The sequence below is a fragment of the Bufo bufo genome, chromosome 6, assembly GCF_905171765.1.
Source record: "Bufo bufo chromosome 6, aBufBuf1.1, whole genome shotgun sequence".
Classification (NCBI taxonomy): domain Eukaryota; kingdom Metazoa; phylum Chordata; class Amphibia; order Anura; family Bufonidae; genus Bufo; species Bufo bufo.
In genome coordinates, this window is record NC_053394.1 from 137,193,712 (window position 1) to 137,212,109 (window position 18,398).

Here is an 18,398-nt window from a genome sequence, read left to right on the forward strand (position 1 = left end):
CCAGCCACCCCGGCTAGGGGAAGGCTGTGCTGGTAGGAGCTCCCAGTTCTAGGGATCCCAAACCAGGATCTTGTCTCGGTTGAGACCAAAGATCTTCATTCCCAGTCTGAGCCTGCAGCCTCAACTGGTGACAAGCAAGCAACCACCTCCAGAACTCCAGGACAAACCATTCCCTGTGAGCATAACTGTGAGTAACTATCCAGAGACCAGGCCAAATTTCTCCTTAGCTAGTCAGTCCCATACACAGCAGAAGATAGACAGAGCAGAAGACAGATTCCTGCCATATTCTCCAGGCACATGATAGGAGCAGAAGAGATATTGATCCCTGCCATACATTGCCAATACCTGCTGGGACCCAAGACTATTGCTGTAACTCATATGGATTAATGCTGCCTCCAGTAAAGACAAGTTGAATTATATTTCAAGTCTTGATCTCATTCATTGCTACCAAGTTCCTCAATTACTCCTACTAGCAACACACTCATTTATTGCAAGTGAGCCAGGATCCAGGAGTCCAGCCGTACCAAGGTAGGAGACACCGTTGACACTATACCTACTACTACAAAGAGACATTACACCACTCTGGCATTCCTCACCTGGTACGTGAGTTGCAACACCTTAAAGGGCCCTGGGACTGTACCCTGCGCACGCTGCAATTGTCGTCACGAACAAAAACTATAGACTTACATACCCATATCCGGACCCACTGCATAATTTGGCGTCCGCCTAACCGTACCACGGTCCGGCTCATTGCACATGTGGCTGAGAATTCCTCCTGAGCCAAACGCCAGCCTGGCTTGAGTTTGTGGGAAGTTTATCAGCTCTCCAATGTGAAATGTCACTTTAAATTGTGGAGTCCTTGCAATGAACAATAGCAACACTTGTGGCCTTACACAAACAGAGACACTAACTAACTACCTGGTCTCAGTCTCTAGGCGCCAACACTGTGGTGATGTGCGTGCACGACCTTACCGACCCGGGTCTGCTCTGCCTCTGCTGGTGACTCGGAATTGAACAAATGCCTTTCCAACAAGAATGCCATACCGCAGTGTATGCCGCTTTGCTTCTCAGCTCTCATCAGCCTTCCTGAAAGCAATCCTCGTTCCTCTGGACAGGATCAGGGTCTTGGACACAATCAGCCTAACTTAGCTGCCGCTCTGGTCACTGAGGTATGCCCCCACACCTGGATGCCGTCGGATCCTATGCTGACACAGTTACTCAGTCTCAGCTCCCTCTAAGATGGCTGCTCCCTTTCTCTTTCTCTCCAGGCTCTGTATAACCCCACCACTCATGAATATGGACATACAGTTAGGTCCATAAATATTGGGACATCAACACAATTCTAAAATTTTTGGCTCTTTACACCACCACAATGGATTTGAAATGAAACACGCATGCAATCTGCATGTCACCCGCGCTGGAAAAACGCAACAAAACTGGCAGCACTCGCAGGAAAAATCGCATGATTTTCCCTCAACCAAATCTGTGACGTCCGTGTGAAAGATGCCTAACAATACATTAGTAAGTGGCTTGTATTAACTTTCTCTACATGATACATGCAGTGTCGGACTGGAGTACGTAGGGCCCACCAGTAAAATTTATTTTGGGGGCCCACCGTACGGATACATTCAAATATAATAAATAATCTAACAAGTTTTTTATATGAACATAGGCTGGTGGAGATGCTGTACATTGAATATACAGTCAGGTCCATAAATATTGGGACATCGACACAATTCTAACATTTTTGGCTCTATACACCACCACAATGGATTTGAATTGAAACAAACAAGATGTGCTTTAACTGCAGACTGTCAGCTTTAATTTGAGGGTATTTACATCCAAATCAGGTGAACGGTGTAGGAACTACAACAGTTTGCATATGTGCCTCCCACTTGTTAAGGGACCAAAAGTAATGGGACAGAATAATAATCATAAATCAAACTTTCACTTTTTAATACTTGGTTGCAAATCCTTTGCAGTCAATTACAGCCTGAAGTCTGGAACGCATAGACATCACCAGACGCTGGGTTTCATCCCTAGTGATGCTCTGCCAGGCCTCTACTGCAATTAAAGCTGACAGTCTGCAGTTAAAGCACATCTTGTTTGTTTCATTTCAAATCCATTGTGGTGGTGTATAGAGCCAAAAATGTTAGAATTGTGGCGATGTCCCAATATTTATGGACCTGACTGTATATTCAGTCTGTAGCTATGTTTAGGAAACAGTGGCATCTTGTGGCCAAACAGCAGAATGTCAGTCCAGATCATTTAATTTAATCTACACAAACAGAGTTCAGACAAGGAGAGCTGTTTCCCCATCTCACATTCGTGTGGAGCTTGCGATACAGCTGCTCTGTGTTAGAGTACCACAGCCTGTTCTTATCCCATATTTATGAGGTTATCCAACATGTAAAACATGCCCCCCAATGCCTGGCTCCTCATAAAGGAGTTGGGGGCAGCCAATAACAGGCCTGCGACGGTGACGAGCCTCCTAGCGTCCCTAGTGTCTTAAAGTGTAACTCCGATTTAAGGCTGACTGAGCATTTGACCAATGGCTGTCTAAGGGTACGACCACACGGCATAGTCGTGTGGCGCCTTGCTATGTGTCCCAGCTGATTAATCGGTCTATATCAGGGATCAGCAACCTTCGGCACTCCAGCTGCTGTGAAACTACAACTCCCAGCATGCTCACTAAGGCTACTTTCACACTAGCGTTAACAAAAACGCTTCAGTTTTGTCCTAATGCATTCTGAATGGAAAGCAATCCGTTCAGTATGCATCAGGATGTCTTCCGTTCCGTCCCTTTTACGGTATTTGACCGGGGAAAATACTGCAGCATGCTGCGGTATTTTCTCCGGCCCAAATTCCGGAACACTTGCCGGCTTGCCGAATCCGGTATTAATTTCCATTGAAATGTATTAATGCCGTAACCGGTACCAAGTGTTCAGGAAATTGCCGCATTGACGGATCCAGTTTTCCAGTCTGCGCATGTGCAGACCTTTAAAAATGGGGAAAAAATAAATACCGGATCCGTTTTTCCGGATGACACCGGACAGACGGATCCAGTATTTCAATGTGTTTGTCAGACGTATCCGCATCCGGAAACAAATGATATCCGTTTGCATACGGATCTCCGGATCCGGCAGACAGTTCCAGCAACAGAACTGCCTGCCGGATTCTTCTAACACTAGTGTGAAAGTACCTTTAGGCGTCATGCACGCGACCGTTGTTGTGTTCCGTTCCGCAAAATGGGGTTCCGTGATCCGTTTCCATTTTTGTTTCCGTGTGTCTTGCTTTATTTTTGGAGGATCACCAGACATGAAGGAAAGTTAAAAAAAATCTACGACAGGTTTGCCATGCAAATGATAGGAAAAAAACGGACGCGGATGACAATCTTATGTGCCTCCGTGTTTTTTAGTGGTCCCATTGACTTGAATGGGTCCGCAAACCGTTTTCCGCGAAAATAATAGGACAGGTTATATTTTTTTGACGGACTGGAACCACGGATCACAGACACGGATGACAAATGGTGCATTAGCCGAGTTTTCAACGGACCCATTGAAAGTCAATGGGTCCGCAGAAAATCACGAAATACGGCACAACGGACACGGAATAAAACAACGGTTGTGTGCATGAGGCCTTACTCGGCTGTTTTTGTAACTCATAGAATTGAAAGGAGGATTCTGGGAGTTGTAGTTTCAGAACAGCTGCAGTGCTGGAGGTTGCTAATGACCAGTGATGGTCAGTTCGCAGTGTTCGCCAGCGAACACACGCGGGCTGCCATCTTTAATAAGGTAGACTCAACCGTCCGGTGATGCACAGGTAAGCCCTTGCCTGTGCCGAGAGACGGTCTGAAATCCAATGCAGTCACCGGGAGCAGGCAGTTCCGAGAACAGCCCGATGAAGGTCCCCGGCGGCTGTTCTCGGAACTGCCTGCATTAAATTTCAGACCGGCTCCCGGCACAGGTAAGGGCTTACCTGTTCATGGCCGGACGGGTGAGTCTACCTTAATAAAGATGGCAGCCCGCATGTGTTCGCTGGTGAACACTGCAAACTCACCATCACTGCTAATGACAATACAGGCTGACTAAACAGTGTGGTCTCATTATTTTAAATTAGAGCTTGCTGTGGCCCGTATGGCCACGGTACTCAAATGCAGCGCAGCCGCAGCAAGCGTCACACAACTGCGCTATGTGGTCATACCCAAAAAGCGTATCAACAGTTTTTGTCTGTCTCACCAATATGGAACTCTAAATATGGCCCTGAGGTGCCCCATGGAAAAAATCCAAGTGCCTCCACCCCAATCCTGATTGATCCGCATTCACTGCCTGTACATCTATTCAACTTTTCTATGGTTACTCTAATTTCATGCACTCCCCTATCTGAACAGGGATGATCACATTCTTTATGTGAACTTCCCGGGTCATGAATAGAATGTCAGAACAGAACAAAGCCAAAACAAGTCAGAGGAGGTGAATAAATACGGAATACAACTCTATAATACAATGCACGTTTGTATGCCATGCAGGGTGTGTGGAAAGCTGGATGAAACCCCTATGGGCTTGGTGATGGTGCATTGAGCATAAAATGGCAGCTGCTGCACACAGTCTGAGCAGTTTTTTGTTTTTCCATTTATCCCTCGTCCTGTTTAATCCTCTCTCTCCACAGCCTCCTCCCAACTGAGACATAGACTGGTATCAATGAAGTTATCGCGCTGAGACTTAATAGATCCGGGGCCGCCCGCGAGCACTAACAAAGTCGACACCAGCATAAAGTGTTTGCGTTAACCTGATTACTATTCAGCCCCTGTCACAGGGAACCGTTTTGGAAATCTGACAGTGTCATCCAAAATGGAAAGGTCAGAACAAGAGGAAATAGTAAAAAAAAAAAATGCGCGGGATGATGGAGTGACCTATTGGATCAAAAGGAAGTTAGCCTTTCATTGTCTCATGTTGAGCGCCGACGCCAAAGTCTAGAAAAGTTGTTTTTTTTGTGCTGCAGCTGCACGCGTTCCCATTCACAGCAGCCCAGAGAAACACAAAAGCTTCTGAACATGAGGCTCCTCAAGTATCACTTTCCGTTCACCTCTCCTCTTATTGATTCGCCTGGCATGCAGATGGCAAGCGCCGTCCTCCTAACCTGCGGTCATCTACACGAAAGTGTGCTCCGCCGCATTTTTGCTGCACTACTGTCTATTTAGGTCACTTGGTTTGCACAAATCAGGCCATGGTTTCCACTGGCAAAGCGACAAGAAGACCGCAGGGTAGTTAAATTGTAAAGCAAGCGCCTTCCTCTGTGCTGCCTGCAAATGTGAGAGAAAGTAGAAGTCCCATGCCTCTGCTTTTTTCCACACTGTAGATTATGGTGGAAGAGGAAGCGGTGACAGTTTATGTTATGGGGTCATTTTGCTCTTCTTTGGTTGGTAAACACTAACCTAACATAACATACCCCTCCTCAGGTGGAAAAGGGTATTCCGCACTTTTTTGTTTCCCAGTGGTAAGGCCCACCCCTGAATAGCCTGACCACACCCCCCAAATCCACCCCTGATTATGGCAAGGTTGCATCCATGCCCTGTTTTAATCTTGCAAAAGGGTGGATCCAGCAAGTGTTTACTCCCCCCAACAGCCTCTCAACCTAAAATATGTTTTATAAAATTATAAATACAGGCTCCACCCCTTTATTGAGGCTCCTCCCATTAGTCTTTGGGTAGTTCTACCTAATAATCTTCTATTTCTCATTGGTGGTTTAGTTTATAACCATTCTGTCTGAACAACCTCATGCACACGGCAAATTGTGGATTTGAAAAACACGGATACCAGATGTGTGTGCGTTACGCATTTTGTGGAACGGAACGTCCTGCCATCTATAGAACAGTCCTATCCTTGTCCGTAAAATGGATAGCACACAGGAGTGCTGTCCGCCTCTTTTGTGGCCCTACTGAAATGAATGGGTCCGGATATCCGATTTGCAAAAAATGCGCACAAAAAACACGGTCGTGTGCATAAGCCCTAAAGCATAAAGAAGTAACCAGGGGAACAGTTTTAGGCTAAGTTCACACGAACGTGTGTGATCTGTGGCCGTATTGCAGCCCGCAAATCGCGGGCCGCAATACACGGCCACAGTTCCGTGTCAATTCCGCATCACGGATGCGGACCCATTCACTTCAATGGGTCCGCAAATCCGGAATCGCGGAACGGCCGCACGGGACGGGACCCCTCGGAAGCACTACGGAGTGCCTCCGTGGGGTTACGTCCCGTACTTCCGTTCCGCTAAAAGATAGAACAAGTCCTATCTTTTAGCGGAACGGCCGGATCGCGGACCCATTAAAGTGAATGGGTCCGCGATCCGATGCGGCTGACCTGCGGCCGGCGATTGTGCATTGCGGCCCGCTATTTGCGGGCCGCAGCACAGGCACGGGTCACACACGTTCGTGTGAACTCGGCCTTAGAGTGGGTAAGCAGTGAGTGAGTGAAGCATGCTCCGCCATATAAGAAGTCACCAGCATTATAGATGGCAGACAGTAAGTAGGTGGTCCTGTTAGGGGGCATTCACACAAGGCCGATTTTTTTGCTGCAATTTTTACAACTGAAAATCTGTTCCATTGATCTAAATGGATTTGTTTGGGAGGTAAACACATTTCTGCAAGTTCCATGCAAATAAATGGAACTGACTTTTAGTCGCAGAAATTTTCTGCAACAAAATCTGCCGCATGTGAACGATCCCTAAACCTTCCTGCACCCAGGTGTGGGTTTTCAAACAGAATTTCCATGCATATTTTTGCGCAAATTTCTTTGCGTACCAAATATGCACAATTATTTGAGGTGTATTTGCCCCAATCTCACCCATTGCATTGCAAAGGGTAAAATCCGCACTAAAAATCAACATAAACAATTGTTAGGCCTCGTCCACATTTCTGTTTTTCACTTACGTGTGCTGTATGCATCTTCTGCGGACAGCACACGTACCCATTGATTTCAATTTGTCTGTTCACATTTCAGTATTTTATTACTGACCGCGGGTCAGTAAAAAAAAAAATCACAGAGACATGCACGACTTTGATCCGTGATGCGGACCAAGCACACCCATTGAAGTCTATGGGATGGCATCCGTGTTGCGTCCGTTTTTACTGAAGACTGATAGGAGATTCTTTGGAAACTCATTTTCAGCTGAGGAAAGGCCATGAATTACGAACGACAAACGGATGGTAAAAATGGACACACGGACTAACTAAGGATCCTTCACGGATAAAACACGTATGCTTTTTTTCACGGACGTGACACCGACAAGGAAATGTGGACGAGGCCTCATGCTGAGGATTTCAAAATCCTCATGGAATATGTATGCAAAGGGTACATGAGATTTGTGAAATTATTCAAAAAACATTTAAAAAAATGGACGCCTCAGCAACAATCGCATTGGATTAACCTCAGTGCAAGGAGATCGCATCCAATTCCGTGCGGGTTGTCAGCGTCCTCATAGCGGGGGAATGGTGTTGCTTCTGGAAATAAAACTACAGCAAAAGATAATTGTGGAAATGCTTTATGATTGCAGCCGAGCATTTAATTAGCCGATTAGAGCAATTAAACATTGACAAAGTAAATGGCACATGTGATTAATGAAATCAATCTGTACAAAGTAACAAGATGGAAGGGAATAGCGCGAGCAGCAGCGCTGCAAATAAAATGGGAGGGGGGTGACGGCGGCCCGGCTGTTATTGAGTCAATTCAGAGAAGATGACAAGCGCTATTATTTGCTACAGTTATTTGTATCCTTGTGTTAAGTATACACAAGGCGCTGCAGGCAGACGTGTGACACTACAACCTCCAGCAGGGCATGACGACTGGAGACGACCGGAATGCAATTCCTTTGTGTCTTAATAGTCAACATCAATAAGACTGAATAGAACTTACAGCAAAAGAACAGACAGCGGGAATGATATTCAATATACAGGGCGGGGGAGGGTTGCCTCATGTATACAGGGGGTCGATGGATACTGAGAATGAAAGGAGGGATGCAAAGAATTAAAGGGGCCCTCCTGTCAAAGAAGGTTAATCACTACATATATATTAAAAACTTCTGCAACTTTCTAACAGACCGCGGCCCACATTTTCTATTGTGATTGCACCTAGTTTAGGTCTCCTTGCTTGCTGTCAGTGAATGGGGGCATTTTGGTTTGTATCCGAGGCTGAGGGTATGTTACAATTGTATTCAGTCTAGACAATACCCTGTGAGCTAAACCAGCAGCACAAAAATCTCTCCTGTGCTGATCATTTGTTACAATGTTTTAGCGCAGGTATTCAGTCCAAGCAGTTTAGATCGCCTAGACCAGGCATGGCCAACCGGCGGCTCTCCAGCTGTTGTAAAACTACAACTCCCACCATGCCCTGCTGTAGGCTAATAGCTGTAGGCAGTCTGGGCATGCTGGGAGTTGTAGTTTTACAACAGCTGGAGAGCCTCAGGTTGGCCATCCCTGGCCTAGACTGTACACCTCAATTGTGGAAAGTATTAATTTGGATGTAAATGAGAATGTTCCTATTCAATGGCCGCATGCAGAGGTCTATGAAAAAGTGAGAAATTAAAATATATATATATAAGTTGCAGAGCTTTTCTTTATAAACTGTGGCGGAGTTACTTATCCTATAAATGGTGTAAACTTAGACAGGCTGTCTAGCCCTGCACCAGGGGCTCAGGCTGTAGGATAAATGTGTTGTGGGCACAGACGCTTTAGGCCTCTTTCACACGACCGTTGTGTGCACCCGTGGCCGTTGTGCCGTTTTCCATTTTTTTTCGCGGACCCCATGACTTTCAATGGGTCCGTGGAAAAAAACGGAAAATGCACCGTTTTGCAGCCGCATCCGAGATCCGTGTTTCCTGGCCGTGAAAAAAATATGACCTGTCCTATTTTTTTCACGGCCAACGGTTCACGGACCCATTCAAGTCAATGGGTCCGTGAAAGAACACGGATGCACACAAGATTGGCATCCGTGTCCGTGATCCGTGGCCGTAGGTTACTTTTTATACAGACGGATCCGAAGATCCGTCTGCATAAAAGCTTTTTCATAGCTGAGTTTTCACTTCGTGAAAACTCAGAACCGACAGTATATTCTAACACAGAAGCGTTCCCATGGTGATGGGGACGCTTCTAGTTAGAATACACTACAAACTGTGTACAAGACTGCCCCCTGCTGCCTGGCAGCACCCGATCTCTTACAGGGGGCCGTGATCAGCACAATTAACCCCTTCAGGTGCGGCACCTGAATGGGTTAATTGTACTATCATATCCCCCTGTAAGAGATCAGGGCTGCCAGGCAGCAGGGGGCAGACCCTCCCCCCCTCCCCAGTTTGAATATCATTGGTGGCCAGTGCGACCCCCCCCCCCCTCTATTGTAATAATAGGTTGGTGGCCAGTGCGGCCCCCCCCCCCTCCCTCTATTGTAATAATTCGTTGGTGGCACAGTGTGCGCCCCCCCCCCTCCCTCCCTCGATTGTAATAATTCGTTGGTGGCACAGTGTGCGCCCTCCATCGGCCCCCCCTCCCTCTATAGCATTAACAACATTGTTAGCCAGTGTGCGGCCTCCCATCTCCCCCCCCCCCATCATTGGTGGCAGCGGAGTTCCGATCGGAGTCCCAGTTTAATCGCTGGGGCTCCGATCGGTAACCATGGCAACCAGGACGCTACTACAGTCCTGGTTGCCATGGTTACTTAGCAATAGTACAATAGTAGAAGATTCATACTTACCTGCTGCTGGCTGCTGCTGCGATGTTCGTGTCCGGCCGGGAGCTCCACCTACTGGTAAGTGACAGGGTCTGTGCGGCGCATTGCTAAATGAACTGTCACTTACCAGTAGTAGGAGCTCCCGGCCGGACACGAAAATCGCAGCTCCCAGGTAAGTATGAATCTTTTACTATTGTACTATTGCTAGTAACCCGCTGCCACCAATGATCGGGGGGGATGGGAGGCTGCACACTGGCCACCAATGTTGTTAATGCTATAGAGGGAGGGGGGGCCGATGGGGGGCGCACACTGTGCCACCAACGATTTATTACAATAGAGGGAGGAAGGGGGAGGGGGGGCGCACACTGTGCCACCAACGATTTATTACAATAGAGGGAGGAAGGGGAGGGGGCGCACACTGTGCCACCAACGATTTATTACAATAGAGGGAGGAAGGGGGGGGCGCACACTGTGCCACCAACGAATTATTACAATAGAGGGAGGAAGGGGGGGGGGCGCACTGGCCACCAATGATATTCAAACTGGGGAGGGGGGGGGGGTCTGCCCCCTGCTGCCTGGCAGCCCTGATCTCTTACAGGGGGATATGATAGTACAATTAACCCCTTCAGGTGCGGCACCTGAGGGGTTAATTGTGCTGATCACGGCCCCCTGTAAGAGATCGGATACTGCTAGGCAGCAGGGGGCAGTCATGTACACAGTTTGTAGTATATTCTAACTAGAAGCGTCCCCATCACCATGGGAACGCCTCTGTGTTAGAATATACTATCGGAAATGAGGTTTCACGATCTAACTCATATCCGACAGTATATTCTAACATAGAGGCGTTCCCATGGTGATGGGGACGCTTCAAGTTAAAATATACCATCGGATTGGAGAAAACTCCGATCCGATGGTATAAAAGGGACTCCAGACTTTACATTGAAAGTCAATGGGGACGGATCCGTTTGAAATGGCACCATATTGTGTCAACGTCAAACGGATCCGTCCCCATTGACTTGCATTGTAATTCAGGACGGATCCGTTTGGCTCCGCACGGCCAGGCGGACACCAAAACGACTTTTTTTTCATGTCCGAGGATCCTCCAAAAATCAAGGAAGACCCGCGGACGAAAAAACGGTCACGGATCACGGAAAAACGGGACCCCGTTTTGCGGACCGTGAAAATATACTGTCGTGTGCAATAAGCCTTACTCTAACTCTATGCCAACTTGGTTGGCTATTTAGCTCAACATGGCCCATCTTGCATCATGAAGCCATGACCCCTTACAGGGGTTATCCATTTCTGGATGGGTCATCCGCATCTGATTGGTGGGGGCTGAGTGCACCTCGTTAGGTCGTGATGTCATTGGCCTAGGGGCCTTCGCAAACAGCTGATCGGTGGGGGTCCCGGGTGTTGGACCTCCACCAATCAGATGCTGATGACTTAGGGCTCATGCACACGACTGTTGCCTGTTTTGTGGTCCGCAAATTGCAGAACCCCAAAACACGGATACTGGGTGTGTGCGTTCCACGGAACAGAACGTCCAGGCCATACTAGTACAGTCCTATCCTTGTCCGTGATGTAAACAAGGCTAGTAAAAAAATATAGTAAGCAGCACTAGACACTCTGCTTTGGGGTAAGACATATAAAAAATTCAGGTACCAGGTATAGTGGTCCAGGATGGTGCCAGCGAAAAGAGATCCAGGCTACGGGTCCCTTGAGATAGTAGAATATATATCCACAGCACTCTTCAATTTGTGCAAAAAATCCGGTTCTTTTATTCAGTCAGCAGCATACAATTGCAATTGCACGGTGTGCGGTCCACATTTTTTGCAGCCCCATTGAAGTGAATGGGTCCGCATCCGAGCCGCAAAAATTGCAGATCGGATACGGACCAAAAATACGTTCATGTGCATGAGCCCTCATCCAGAGGATAGGTCATCATTTACAAAGAGACGGATGAGGCCCTTTAACGTTAAGCCCAGGGGTGTACCATCAATGAGGCCAAGTGATGCGATTGCCTCAGGCGGCAAGACATAGAGACAAGTGGGGGCAGTGGCAAGACCGTGGGATTATCTCTCTATATTCAACTATATGACAGTATGCCTTTAAACAGTGGGGCTGGAGGGGTTGGGCGCGGTTTAAATTTTTGCCTCAGGCAGCAGAAAGGCTAGGTGCATCCCTGGCTAAGCCCCATCCTTTTTCCATTTTCGAGAAAATTGTAGAAACCCTAGTTGAGCCAAATTGTGCCACTTCTTAGACAGATTCTAAGTGCCAGGTGCAGACATATTAGTAAATCTGGGCCAGTGTCCTGTCCACTGCTAAACTGATTTCTATTGTAAGAGAAGTCAGGGCTGATTCATATGACCACGATCGGTCTGGGTGTCGGCCTCATCTCCTGGGCCTACCATGGCTCCCCTGACCTGAACTGACTGTATCATTGTGATTTATTATAGTCACGGGGCTATTGTACTGTAAGTCCCTCATCAAGTGAGTACACAACAGTAGCCTCGCGATCAGACAGAGACTGGCTATATCATAAATTACTATGATACCGTCAGGTCAGGTCAGTGGAGCCATGTTTGGCCCGGGTGATGCGGCTGACATGTAGACTGTGTTTCCCAGGCTGATCACAGTCGCGTGCATGAGCCTTTAGTTACTTCCCTGCTCTGGTCAGTCGGTTATATTTTAGATGAACATATAATCTTTGGCCACTGATAAAAAGAGATCATGTTTTAAGAAGGATGGGAAGGTTCTCCGACTCTGGTTGGCTGCCAGGGAGACGAAAGAGGGTGTAGGAAGGAAGACCCTTTTGGGTGACAGACAAAGCAGCCCCATAAAAACTAACATGACTAACAATGGTGTCAGGTATAGTTACTGCCCAGAAGGGCTCAGGCAAGGTCTCGTAAAGTGACAAGAGAGTCCAAGATGGTGGTGAATCATGTGGTTAAACCTCTAATAACTGGGCAGCCATCTTTTCATCATCTCAGCAGTCATGATTAGTATTAAGGGTTTCTGTAGCATCACTGGCTGCTGTGTGTGTGTTTTGTGTTCTCCGGTAAATATAGTCTGCGCTACGCTTCCCATTGTGACGCCCTGCTGGATCCAGTAAGACAATTTATTACGTTAATGAGTCAGGTGACCACTAATGATATCGCTGCACACATCCCCTTCAGCTATAAACTACAAGAGCTCATCATAATTACCTTCTGTTATTTCAATAATATTTAATAAGCTGGGAAAAAATCCAACCGGAAAAAATGCAGAAAGAAAAATGTTTCCAAATTTTTGAATATTTCTGTAACCATGTGACTGTATGGAAATGGCCCTTAAAATAAGTGTGGTGATGTGGTTCATTATTCTCCCTGTTTACCTGATCACACTTCTAGCTTCATTGTGGGGTCTATAGAGAGGAAGGGGTCCTGTATACATACACAATGCCTATAGGGTCATGCGAGGCCAACTCAAGCTTTGTCAAGCTTCCCTATGCCTTACAGCATAAATAGTATGGATGGCCTATGGGTAATACATGCAAACAACATGTCTTGGTTATGTAAGGTAGTTTTCCTCAACTCAAGTCCTCAGGGCCCGATCATGTTAGGATTTCCTTAGTATTGAGCAGGTGATATAATTTATGTCAATGCATCAGGACTTGGACAAGTGGTACCTTGGAACCGAACCCGAGTTCGGGAAATAGTAGAAATTAATTTATGATATTATTCCCTGAAGTCTCGCGAGATTTCGCGAAGTAATAACTTTGGCTCATCTGAGCCAATACATTCTAATACTGTACGGATCGCTTGCTACGTACAGTATTCAAACAAAGTATTATGCAAATCGACTTCAGATGAAACATCCGAAGTCGATTCACTCATCCCTAGTCGTAACCATGGAAACGAGAAGTGTATAATGTGATAGAAAAAATGAATCCAGCCAGCAAAGGAAACAAAATGGACAATAAGGCCCCTTTCACCCGAGCGGGTTTTCCGCGAACGTGACGTGAACGCATTGCACCTGCACTGAATCCGGACCCATTCATTTCAATGGGGCTGTGTACATGAGCAATGTTTTTCACGCATCACTTGTGCGTTGCACGAAAATCGCAGCATGTTCTATATTCTGCATTTTTCACGAAATGCAGACCCCATAGAAGTGAATGGGGCCGCGTGAAAAACGCATTTCATCCGGATCCACTGCGTTGCGTTTTTCACGCAAGTAACTTAACAACGTTCAAGGGATATCAGACAGGAAGTAGGAGTTTCTCTGCATCTGGCTTGAGGCAGCACATGAGCCAGAAGTTTGCTGCACCATTTTACAGACCTTGCGGAGCCAAAAAAATCCAAAATGCCAAAGGCACCACGGGCGATGGACATGGAGAGGCTCATTGTCCTCATGCAGTACAGGCCCTGCCCTGCTTCTGGGATCTTCGTTCTGGGGAGTACCAGGACCGCTATAAGAAAGATGCGGTCTGGGTGGAGGTAACCCAGGATCTATTTGCCACCATCTGGGAGAAAACCCAAGGCCAAAGTCAGAAGAATTTGAGTAAGTAAACAATGTATACATGTTTGATCCTTGCTGTCCTCCCTAGTATATAGGCCATGTCATACATTTTCCTCCCTAGTATATAGGCCATTTCATATGTTATCCTCCCTAATATATAGGCCATGTCATACGTTATCCTCCGTAGTATATAGGCCATGTCATATGTTATCCTCCCTAGTATATAGGCCATGTCATACGTTATCCTCCCTAGTATATAGACAATGTCATATGTTATCCTCCCTAGTATATAGGCCATTTCATATGTTATCCTTCCTAGTATATAGGACATGTCATATGTTATCCTCCCTAGTATATAGGTAATGTCATATGTTATTCTCCCTAGTATATAGGCCATGTCATGTTATCCTCCCTATTATATAGGCGAAGTCATACGTTATCCTCCCTAGTATATAGACCATGTCATATGTTATCCTCCCTAGTATATAGGCCAAGTCATACGTTATCCTCCCAGGTATATAGGCCATGTCATAAGTTATCCTCCCTAGTATATAGGCCATGTCATGTTATCCTCCCTATTATATAGGCAAAGTCATACGTTATCCTCCCTAGTATATAGGCCATGTCATATGTTATCCTCCCTAGTATATAGGCCAAGTCATACGTTATCCTCCCAGGTATATAGGCCATATCATAAGTTATCCTCCCTAGTATATAGGCCATGTCATACGTTATCCTCCCTAGTATATAGACCAGTCATATGTTATCCTCCGTAGTATATAGGCCATGTCATATGTTATCTTCCCTAGTATATAGGACATGTCATATCTTATCCTCCCTTGTATATAGGCCATGTCATATGTTATCCTCTCTAGTATATAGGCCATGTCGTACGTCATCCTCCCAGGTATATAGGCCATGTCATACGTTATCCTCCCTAGTATATAGGGCATGTAATATGTTATCCTCCCTAGTATATAGGCCATGTCATATGTTATCCTCCCTAGTATATAGACCATGTCATACGTTATCCTCCCTAGTATATAGGCCATGTCCTACATGATCCTCCCTAGTATATAGGCCAGTCATATGTTATCCTCTGTAGAATTGTATATTTGCCTACATTTTCCTTTCTTGTCTTTTTATTACAAGTTGAAGAGGTCAAGAATTGTTGGCGGAGCTGCCAGGACCAATTCAGAATAGAAATGAAGCATCATGGGCGGAGTGGTTCCGGGCCACCCAAGAAAAGGCCCTATATATTCAAGGAGCAGCTGATGTTCCTCCGTGACGTCATGGAGCTGCGTCCGTAAGAACATTCTACACACTGACCACACATGTTAAACAATATACACTGTATGTAGACCAGTTAGGTACTGTGATTGGTAACAATTGTTAAATGTGAAATGTAATAGTTGCCCATAGCAACCATTTCCATTCCTCCTTCCTTTAGCAAAAGTAGGTGAACAACATGACAAGTGGAATAGGAATTGTTGGTATGGCCACCTATGACACTTATAATTTACCCAATGTAGCTAAATGACCACATATGTCATATCTAGTTTAGGTCATGTAGTACTACAGTCATGTGAAAAAATTAGGACACCCTTTGAAAGCATGTGGTTTTTTGTAACATTTTTAATAAATGGTTATTTCATCTCCGTTTCAACAATACAGAGAGATTAAAGTAATCCAACTAAACAAAGAAAACTGAAGAAAAGTCTTTTCAAGATCTTCTGTAAATGTCATTCTACAAAAATGCCTATTCTAACTGAGGAAAAAGATAGGACACCCTCACATGTATTCCCTCTTAAATTGGCTCAGATCTCACACAGGTATATCACACCAGGTGCACATAATTAGTAGATCGTTACTCTGTATGTTGAATGAGGCTTGCCCTATTTAAACCTCAGACATTTAGTTTGGTGTGCTCCTGACTGTTGAAGTGAGAGTGAGCACCATGGTGAGAGCAAAAGAGCTGTCAGAGGACTTCAGAAAAAAGATTGTAGCAGCCTATGAGTCTGGGAAGGGATTTAAAAAGATCTCAAAAGATTTTGAAATCAGCCATTCCACTGTCCGGAAGATAGTCTACAAGTGGAGGGCTTTCAAAACAACTGCCAACATGCCCAGGACTGGTCGCCCCAGCAAGTTCACCCCAAGAGCAGACCGCAAGATGCTAAAAGAGGTATCCAAAAACCCTAAAGTGTCATCTCGAGAACTACAGCAGGCTCTGGCTACTGTTGATGTAGAAGTACATGCCTCTACAATCAGAAAGAGACTGTACAAGTTTAACTTGCATGGGAGGTGTGCAAGGAGGAAACCTTTGCTTTCCAAGAAAAACATCGAGGCCAGACTGACATTTGCCAGCGATAAAGTTGACAAAGACCAGGACTTCTGGAATAATGTTCTTTGGACAGATGAGTCCAAAATTGAATTATTTGGACACAACAGCAGAGGACATGTTTGGCGTAAACCAAACACAGCATTCCAAGAAAAGAACCTCATACCAACTGTGAAGCATGGAGGTGGAAGTGTCATGGTTTGGGGCTGCTTTGCTGCAGCAGGACCTGGTCAGCTCACCATCATAGAATCCACAATGAATTCTACTGTGTATCAGAAGGTGCTTGAAGAACATGTGAGACCATCAGTTAGAAAATTAAAGCTGAAGCGGAACTGGACCATGCAACATGACAATGACCCAAAACATACTAGTAAATCAACCAAAGATTGGCTGAAAAAGAAGAAATGGAGAGTCCTGGAATGGCCAAGTCAAAGTCCAGATTTGAATCCCATTGAGATGCTGTGGGGTGACTTGAAAAGGGCTGTACGTGCAGGAAACCCCTCAAACATCTCACAGCTGAAAAAGTTCTGCATTGAGGAGTGGGGTAAAATTTCCTCAGACCGATGTCGAAGACTGGTAGATGGCTACAAGAACCGTCTCACTGCAGTTATTTCAGCCAAAGGAGGTAACACTCGCTATTAGGGGCAAGGGTGTCCTATCTTTTTCCTCAGTTAGAATAGGCATTTTTGTAGAATGACATTTACAGAAGATCTTGAAAAGACTTTTCTTCAGTTTTCTTTGTTTAGTCGGATTACTTTAATCTCTCTGTATTGTTGAAACGGAGATGAAATAACCATTTATTAAAAATGTTACAAAAAACCACATGCTTTCAAAGGGTGTCCTAATTTTTTCACATGACTGTATGTGACAAATGTATTTTGCTCATGACAGGAATATGTGAAATGAATATTTTGAATCCTAAATAGTGTTCATATAGTTATGTAGTATGTTTGTTATATTTTTTGTAGAACGGAGGACAACCTAGAGGAGGAAGGGGAAGAGTCGGTTCCGCAGCTATCAAGCGCCTGCGAAGAAGACACTACTACTGGGGCCGTGCAGATGGAGAATGTGGCAGGAGCCAGCACGTCAGACCCATCCGGCCCAGACGACGGCCAGTGCCTCCTGCCGAGACTCATGTGAACACGCAGGTTCTTAAATATTCATCTCGAGCTTTGCAGGGGGATCATCACGATCTATTTGGCCGGGGTCTGGCCCATTATATGTGCCAGCTGCCTCCAGAACGATTACTGAGAACCAGACGGTCTCTCGAAATCGTTCTGGAGGCAGCCACTCCCCCCACGACCCTACAGAAATGTTTTCCGCCCTGGAAAACGTGAGCCTCCATTGGCACATGTTTGGCCCCCACCCAATGCCACTTTCACAGGGCTCACAGGGTCACCAACAATTCCCTCCTCAAAGGGATTTTTATCCCTTTATTTTATTTATGGGCCACAGTATCAGGGGCAATCTATGTATGGCCAGCATGTCCCCTCCTCCTCGCAAGTTGGGCCATCCCAGTATTCCGGGCCCCCCTCCCAACAGACCCAAACACCCTACCCTGGGCCTCAGTATCAGGGCCCCCCCCCCTCGCCATCTGGGCGTTATGTTAATTTATAATTTTTTTCATGTTTTAGTGATTTGATTTTATGTTCTTCCCTAAAAAAAAAAAGATTTTAGTCAAGTTGACTATTAATAAACATAGTTTTATTAAAAAAATTTTTTATTGTTAGTTCCCTTTATTATATACAGTGCATCAAGATCTTTATGTCACACCAACACATGCACGACATTAATAATTGTACACTTTTAGTAAACATTAATATGACCCAAATACAATGAATATT

The 18,398-nt window shown here is 45.7% G+C and overlaps 1 long non-coding RNA gene across 2 annotated transcripts in view; it reads left to right on the plus strand.

The window, feature by feature from the left end:
- The window catches only part of LOC121004345, a 57,189-nt gene extending 39,017 nt beyond the window's left edge, over positions 1 to 18,172 (plus strand). For both annotated transcript variants that reach the window (XR_005779693.1, XR_005779694.1), the window contains exons 2-3: positions 15,369 to 15,522; positions 17,523 to 18,172. This is a non-coding gene — a long non-coding RNA (uncharacterized LOC121004345). The remainder of the gene's footprint in view (positions 1 to 15,368; positions 15,523 to 17,522) is intronic.
- The last annotated feature ends 226 nt before the right edge of the window (positions 18,173 to 18,398 follow it).